This window comes from Cupressus sempervirens, chromosome 9, assembly GCF_028749045.1.
Source record: "Cupressus sempervirens isolate cs-2001-9-10 chromosome 9, ASM2874904v1, whole genome shotgun sequence".
NCBI lineage: Eukaryota > Viridiplantae > Streptophyta > Pinopsida > Cupressales > Cupressaceae > Cupressus > Cupressus sempervirens.
The window spans coordinates 14376850-14384683 of NC_143126.1; positions in this window are offsets into that span (position 1 = coordinate 14376850).

Genomic DNA, 7834 nt, shown 5'->3' on the forward strand with positions numbered 1-7834 from the left:
ATGTGAGTTTTCACCCTTGGTCTAATTTTTGGAGTCTACTTGCAACTCTAAGCTTATGTATAAAAATGTGTCTTCACACTCTTTAGAGTAAAACAAATGGTTCAAGTAAAATCTCAAAAATAGGAATGAAGATTTGCAAAAGCTTGATTTGGCAAAACCAAGATTAGGATTTTTACAATTCCTCAAACCAAACGGACCCTAAAGTAAAATTAGAATAGCCAAACCTACATTCTAATTGTTCTTGTCTAGATTATGTTTTATCAAAACTTCTACTCAAGAGTAGTAAATTTGTTTTCTCCTAATTTTTAAAAGCAATTTCCCTTTTAAATTTGAAGCACAACTTTAGACATGAAGAAGACTTTCTTTTTGAAAGAAAAATTTCGTACGTCCTCAATTTGCTAGCAAAATTGCTAAAATAACACAAGCCCCAAAATACGCGATCCAAAATACTCTTAAGCTTTGAATTTACTCTTTAACTTAAATGTTAAATCACCATGAACTTTTGTGTAAACTTATTAATTCTAGCTTTCCATCCAATTGCTTTCCCAAAACTTGTTTATCTCTAAAATGACTTAAAAACCTTTAATAAAAAGCCCTAACAAGTTTTTTATTTAATAAAAAATAAATATTAAATAATTTAATTTATTAAATATTTTCATGCATACTCAAAGCATTTTTAATATAAAATAATTTTTCTTTTTTCTCCACATTGTTTATTTTGCATGACATTTTTAAACCATAGTTTATTATTTCAATTAATAATAGTAATTAAAGTTCATTATTTAAATCCAACTTTAATATAATTATCATTAATTAAAAAATTATAATAAATCAATACTCAATCCAACACTTTACTATTACCGGATCCTATGGTTTCGTCCTTATCAATAAAGGGAGGGATTTTGAGACCTAGCTAGCGACCTTACATATTTCCATCCTAATGATTTATAACTACCATTTTGCGGATAGAATTCATCAATTAATTATTAGTTACTTCAATAATATATGTTTTTATTTTGTTGACAAGGCATCCAACTTCTAGTTTCCTATCCTGAAAGATTCTTCTATTCCTTTCCTTCTATAAAAGGAGAGAGATCCATAGGCTTTTGTAGATACTATCTAATCATTAAAGGGCCAGACTGTGAGCACGCTGATAGTAGAGTCTGTGAAGGCTGAACTCCATTCTAGCTAGGAGCATAACCATTTCCAACAAAAGTTAGAATAAGGACAATTAAAGATCAAATTATATGCAAACCCTAAAGGACATCTATTGGTACCTTGATATCCCATTTTCTTGAATCTCTCTATTGCAAGGGCCTTCTTGTAAAGGACAATCCAAGTAAACACCCCTATCTTGGGAAGGTAGAACTTGTCCCAACCTAGATTTATAGGTAGCTAGCTCATATAATAACCTAGAGAGGATTCTATCATTTTGTAACCCACTAAATGAAATATTCTTAGAAAGTAGCAAATTCTTCTAGTGGTCTTTCTTCCTAGAAGGAATATCCTCCCTATCTAAATCTTTCTAATGCCACCTAAGCCTGTCCACTTCAAATTCCACATAATCCTTGGCCTTGGATCCCCACCTGGACTCCAGATAATCAATAGAGTGGGAAAGCAATAAGTATTTATCTAGGGCCTTATAACCTCCCCATTGTACATGGTGTGACTTCTTTGAAAAAATAGATAGGATCAAAAGAGGACAAGCATTTGTGAGTCAAAATCTTTACCTGCTTAAGATTGGAAAATTTAAGCATTCTCCAGACTAACCTAGCTCCTAAAGCTAACCCTTGAATTTTAATATTCTTAATGCTTGTCCCTCCTAGATCCTTCAACCTACAAACTTGACCCCAAGATAAAAGAGAGAACTTCCTTTCTCCTCATTGCCTTGCCAAAAGAAGTATCTAAGAAGTTTATTGATTTTAGTAAGTTTGCTGCTTGGTAGGTCTATGCAAGAGAGTTTATAGATAGGTTGGGTTGATAAAACTAATTGAACTAGGGTCTTCCTAGCTGTTGCCGAGGGCTATTTACCTTTTTGGCCAACCACTTTTCTTTGAAGCTTTTCTATAATATGATCCCAAAGCTCAATTCATTTGAGGTCAGAATTCAAAGGTATCCCCAAGTACTTACTAGGGAGAGAGCCTTTGTTAAAGTCCAAAATGACACATATATGCTCCTCCATTCTTGGCTGAGTATCTAAGAAAAATTATCTGATTTGTCCCTATTAATCTCTTGTCCAGAAGCTAGAGAGTATTGTTTCAAAATACTTTTCAAAGCTAAGGCTTCCTCGACCGAACTATGGTCATAAAGCATGGTGTCATCTACAAAACGTTGATGAGTAGTCGGATCTAGAGTATTAGTAATATATATGCCCTTGACATTACCCAAGGATATGTCCCGAGAGATAGATCTTTTGAGAGTGTTTTCCATAAGGATTAAAAAGAAGGGGGAAAAATACTAAAGAAGAAGCCTAATGGAGCACTATTAACCAAGATACATAGTTTCAAAGATAAACTCTATCCATTGCTTAGAAAATTCATAGGCTTCTAGACATTTATGTAAAATATCCTATCTACTTTGTCATATGCTTTCTTAATATCTATTTTGATAAGCATGCTTAAAGTTTATTATATTAAATTGAATGGATGGCCTCTCGAGCTATGATAATACCATCATATATAGAACATCTTGGAATAAAACTAGATTGTTCCTTGCTAATAAGGTTAGGTAAGATTGCTTGAAGTTTGATAGCTAAGATATTGGTAAAGAGCTTGTATAGGGTATTGCAAAGAGCAATAGGTCTAAAGTCATCAAAAGTTTTTGTCTTCTTTTTTTTAGGAATGAGGGAAACGAAAGTATTATTGGCTTCTTTTAGATATTTATCGAAGTTCCCAACTCCTTCCAACGTTTTACTTATGTTGTCTCCTATACAATCCCAACATTTTTGAAAAAAGATAGTAGAGAAAGCATCCGATCCTAGAGATTTATCTGGGTTCATTTGGTTGAGAGAAACTTCCACCTCTTGCTTAGTGAATTTCTGCTGTAAATTTATATTTTGTTCCGGGGAGACAAGTTTGAGGATATTAACAAGGATATTCTGCTAGGCCTTAAGGTTATAACAAATTGAATTGTTATAGATATCTTCAAAGTAAGAGATAGCTTTTGAACTAATTTTTTCTAGGGATTTCTTAATAATTCCATAAACTCTTTTAATGGATGTTATACGGTTAATCATACGCCTTTGTTTTGAGCTATTGTGAAAGAACTTAATGTTTTCACCTGCCTTTAGACACATTTCTCTCAACTTTTGTCTCCAAAAGAGCTCTTCTTTGACTAAGATATCTTCATTGTTTAGAGACTCTATTTTTTCTTCCAAAGTAATCTTATTCTTGAAGATATTTCCAAAGTAGTCTGAGTTCCATTCTTTCAATTTTCGCTTAATTATCTTCAAATTGCTCACTACTTGGATGAGTTTGGAGCCAATTAAGATATCCGTTTCTTCCCAACATTACTTTATCATATTAAGGAAATTGTCATCTTTAAGCCACATTTGTTCAAACTTAAAAGGATAATTATTGGGATGCTTATCCTCAATAATTTTGAGTTCAACAAGAAAATGATTTGACCCTGAAACTTGTTTGATTTTTGATAGGAAATAAATAAAATCAACCAATATGTCCCCATGGATAAGGAAACTATGCATTTTTTTGTAATATTGCTGAAACTCTTCCTTCTATTATTCCAAGTAAAGGCTTTTGACGAACACTTTACTTTCGTAAGACCCATCTTGTTAACCCAATCAACAAAAACCCTAGAAGTAGAGGAGAGGTGTCTTCTGCCTCCCCTCTTCTTTGAGGGATGAATGATCACATTAAAATCTCCTCTAAAAATAGAAATCCTCTCTCCTACCATACTGATCATTTCTTCAAGTTCCTTCCATACCCTACCTTTTTCTTGATAGCTAATTTAACCATAAACTTTAAAGAAATTATAATAGATATAATATCTAATGCCTTTATCTGATCCATAGATCTAATACTTATCAAATTCCAGGGAAGAAATAGAAACATTCCCTAGGTCCCATAATATAGCAAGACCCCTCGAGGCTCCATCTGTTGGGGAGTCCCTTACTTCTTGCTGGCCTAAAGACTTCCTAAATTTGTCCTTGTGTACTTCAGCTAGTTTGGTTTCTTGAAGAAGAATTATATTAGCTTTAGTAGTTGAAATGCAACGCTTAAGAAGCCATTGCTTATTAGGGGCATTGAGGCCCCTAACATTCCAAGTTAGGATATTCATGATGTTGTGGGAAGGACCTTCCCCTTCCTAACATAAAAAAGATCGATTAATTTTGCTTGACCTCTAGCTAGACCATCTCTAGTCCTAAGCTCCTAAAAGGATTTGTGCCCATGCTTTTCTAAAGATTTGGATCAATTTGGATTTGTCTTACTAGGAAGAGAGGCAACAAGACCTAGAGTACCTAATTCCTCCACTGATAACAAATCCCGATCTAAATTTTCTAGATCTTCATCTGGGATTAAGAGGGGATCATTCCCTTCGTCATCTACACTTTTAAGTATCTTATTAATCATGATTGATTTCTATTGCTTAACCTCTTCTTCATCACAATTCTTATCCAAAAACTAATCCATGAGATCATCCACCACCATATTATTTAGAGCTTCCACAATAATATTCACTTCTTATACTTTATCGAGAGATTGACATGTTTCTTCCCTTTGAGGATTGATAGGAGGCTCCAAATTTAGATCATGTTCTATGTCCTCCAAATTCATCTCTACTGAGTCTTTACAAACTTGATTAGATGGTTGATTGGTTTGTAATGAAAAGGGATCCTCTTCTCTAGGGTTCTCTGGTCCAACAATTACCAACTTCAAATGAGGAGGACAGTCCTTGATCTCTCCTTCTGAATATTCCTCCAAAGAGAATCCACCTCCTTTCTTATTAAGGGTAATATGGACACTAGAGGTATTTTGATGAACTGCTGGGTTTTTGAGGGCCGAGGACGAAAGATCAACAACATTAGTTTCCTCTCGAAAAAATCCTTCTATAAATCTAGGTTCAACAGAGATGATTTTTCCATTAATGTTTATATTTATAGGTTTGAGGTTTTAGATATTAACATCTAATTTCATTATTGGACTAGAGCTTTTGAAATTTGATTCAACAAATCCTACAAAAGACCCTACTTTGGTACTTATGAGTATGAGTGTGTCCTTTACTAAGAGTTCTATCAGAAGGTTTGGAAGCATAATTGCCCTCTCAAATTCAAAGTTAATAGAATTTTTGGGATAAAAAGGGTCTCCAATCAATAAACTTAAAGGGGTAACCATAAAAAAAAGGGACATCTCCATTCACAGGAATTTTTTTTAACTCTAAACTATCACAAGTTATATACAAGAAATCATTATCCATAGCAGCTAAATCTACATGATTACCTAAATAATCCTCAATCCATTTAACAATTGAAGATACATCCATACTTGGACCAGTTCATCTGGAAAATAATCCATGGTTCTAGCGTTGGCAGTTAATATAATCAATTGTGTTACTTGGTAGATTAAAAGACAATAGATATTGATTGCTTTTCTCTAGATTATCTTTTGTAGGCTATCATGGTCCTTGAGTTGGGGACGCCAAATTTGAGCAATCTGAAGGGTTAGGGCCCAAATTTGAATTTGTTGCAGTCTTAAGAAGATTAACATTCCAAAGAGGGGCAAAAGAGTTTATCCTCTTTTCAATCTTCCTGTTGGTATTCCTCAAAGGAACCCTAAGTTGAGATTTAAGATTTCTTCCATATGTTCTTCTATGAATTTTTGTTTCTGAAAGATTGTCTTCTTTTGGATCGATGAGAGAGAACCTCAATCTAACCATTTTCCTCTACATCCCTAGCAGGTAGAAGATTCAAGGATTGGAAGAGGCTAATGCATAATGAGTTCTCTAGAAATGAGAACACTGCCTATGATATTTAGTAAGATCGCCTTGAGAGTAGAGATTCATAGAATTGACACAGTTTATAGAAGCATATGCCATCACATTTTTTATATGACTTAGGAACTCCTTGCAAAATAATACCAGATTGATCTTTTTGTCAACGTGTCTAGTTCATTGATTAATGGCTACCGATTCTTGATCAGTTGTTACTCGAAATGTCACCACAAAGCTCAAATCTACTTGGGGGAATGGCCAAATCAACAGGGGGCACTTCAATTGCAAAAAGATGATGCTGTGGGGATCTCTATGTGTTGGATTGCATGCAACTATCGTCCAATAATACAAATCGTGCTTGTTATTTGGAGGGAGCAGATCATGCAAAAAAGCTCAGATTTTATTGTCCAACAATGCTCTTAGAGTAAATGATTAATTTAATTTAATTTATTAAATTACCTTTACTCCCTTCTTAAAATTTCACTTTATGCATATGAGTTTTCATTCAATAATTAAATATTAATTATTAAATGTCATTTACCTTTTAGGCTTTTCCTTCTAGGGTTTTACAATATCCTTTATTAGGATTGATCCATTGTATTTTCATTCATTCTTTTTAGTATGATAATACATTCTTCCATATTTTGAGAGCCAAACCCTTGTCTTCTCTCTGTCTTTGCTTCTCTATGATAGATTCTTGCATGTAGGTGTTCTTTGGGTTTTGTGGATTTGTATTGCTCAAATCCTTCAAAGGCAAATCTCCACTTGAATTCATTGCTCTCCAATTATAGTCTTCTGCTATAAATTATTCTCTGTGATAATTATAATATCCTCTGCAATGTATATAATGTCATCTGTATATAATCCTCAACAATGACAATATTGTCTTCTTTATTATATTATGCAATTGTCTTCTGCAATATCTTATTGTCGCTGCTACATGTTCTAATGTCCTTTGATGTGGAGATTATGTACTTAACATAAACACTAGTGCCATTATGTCCGAATGTCCATGATGTCTGACTACTATGTAGATTCTTAATGAAACAATGCCAAGATGTATAATTCTCCTTGTCAGATATTATCATTATATTGTTTATAGATTTGACTACTTCAAAATTTTTATTGCTTCAATGATTTAGACGAGAATCATCATTTTAGTTTTTGTTTGATTTGTTTTCTTCCTTGATTCATGATTTATATCAATTTCATCCCATTTCTTATTTAGTAGCAAAGATCTAAACCATGTTCATAGTTGATGAATGCCATGTATGTTACTATAATTTTTTTAATCAAAACTCTTCATTGTTATCATAACTTATTATAACATATAAAATTGAAACATACAAAATAAACAATGCAAATTGGATTTGTGCTTCTTAATGTCAATTAAAGTCTTGTGTTATTAATTATAAAGTGTGATATGAAATGTTGAAGGGAGCAAAAAACTCCTTACAAAACAAAATTTAGAAATAAGGCAATGTTTTTATAAATTGTGGAAATGTACTCTTTGCTCTATACATTTTTTTTTTAATGTTGGTTTCCTTTACTTTATTTAAAAAAAAAAAAATCAAAACCAAATGTCAATTTTAAAAAAAGGTCTGTTGTACAAATAAAAAATTTCAAAGAACAAAGGTAAAGATCAATTAGCTTTTAGGAAACATCACTAGAGGAAGGTAGTAACAATTAGGGGGTCTAATAATTGTGATAGTTTTGTCTCTTAAAAGAATCCCACAAAATTAGTCTATCATTTTAAAGCTTTTTTGGTTAGTGATTGACAAATTTGGGCATCACTGTTCGGACTATACTAACATTTTTTCAATGAATGACTATTGGTGCATGAACATAGTGGGGTATTAGGCAAGCATCTGAAATGACTTTTTTTGAC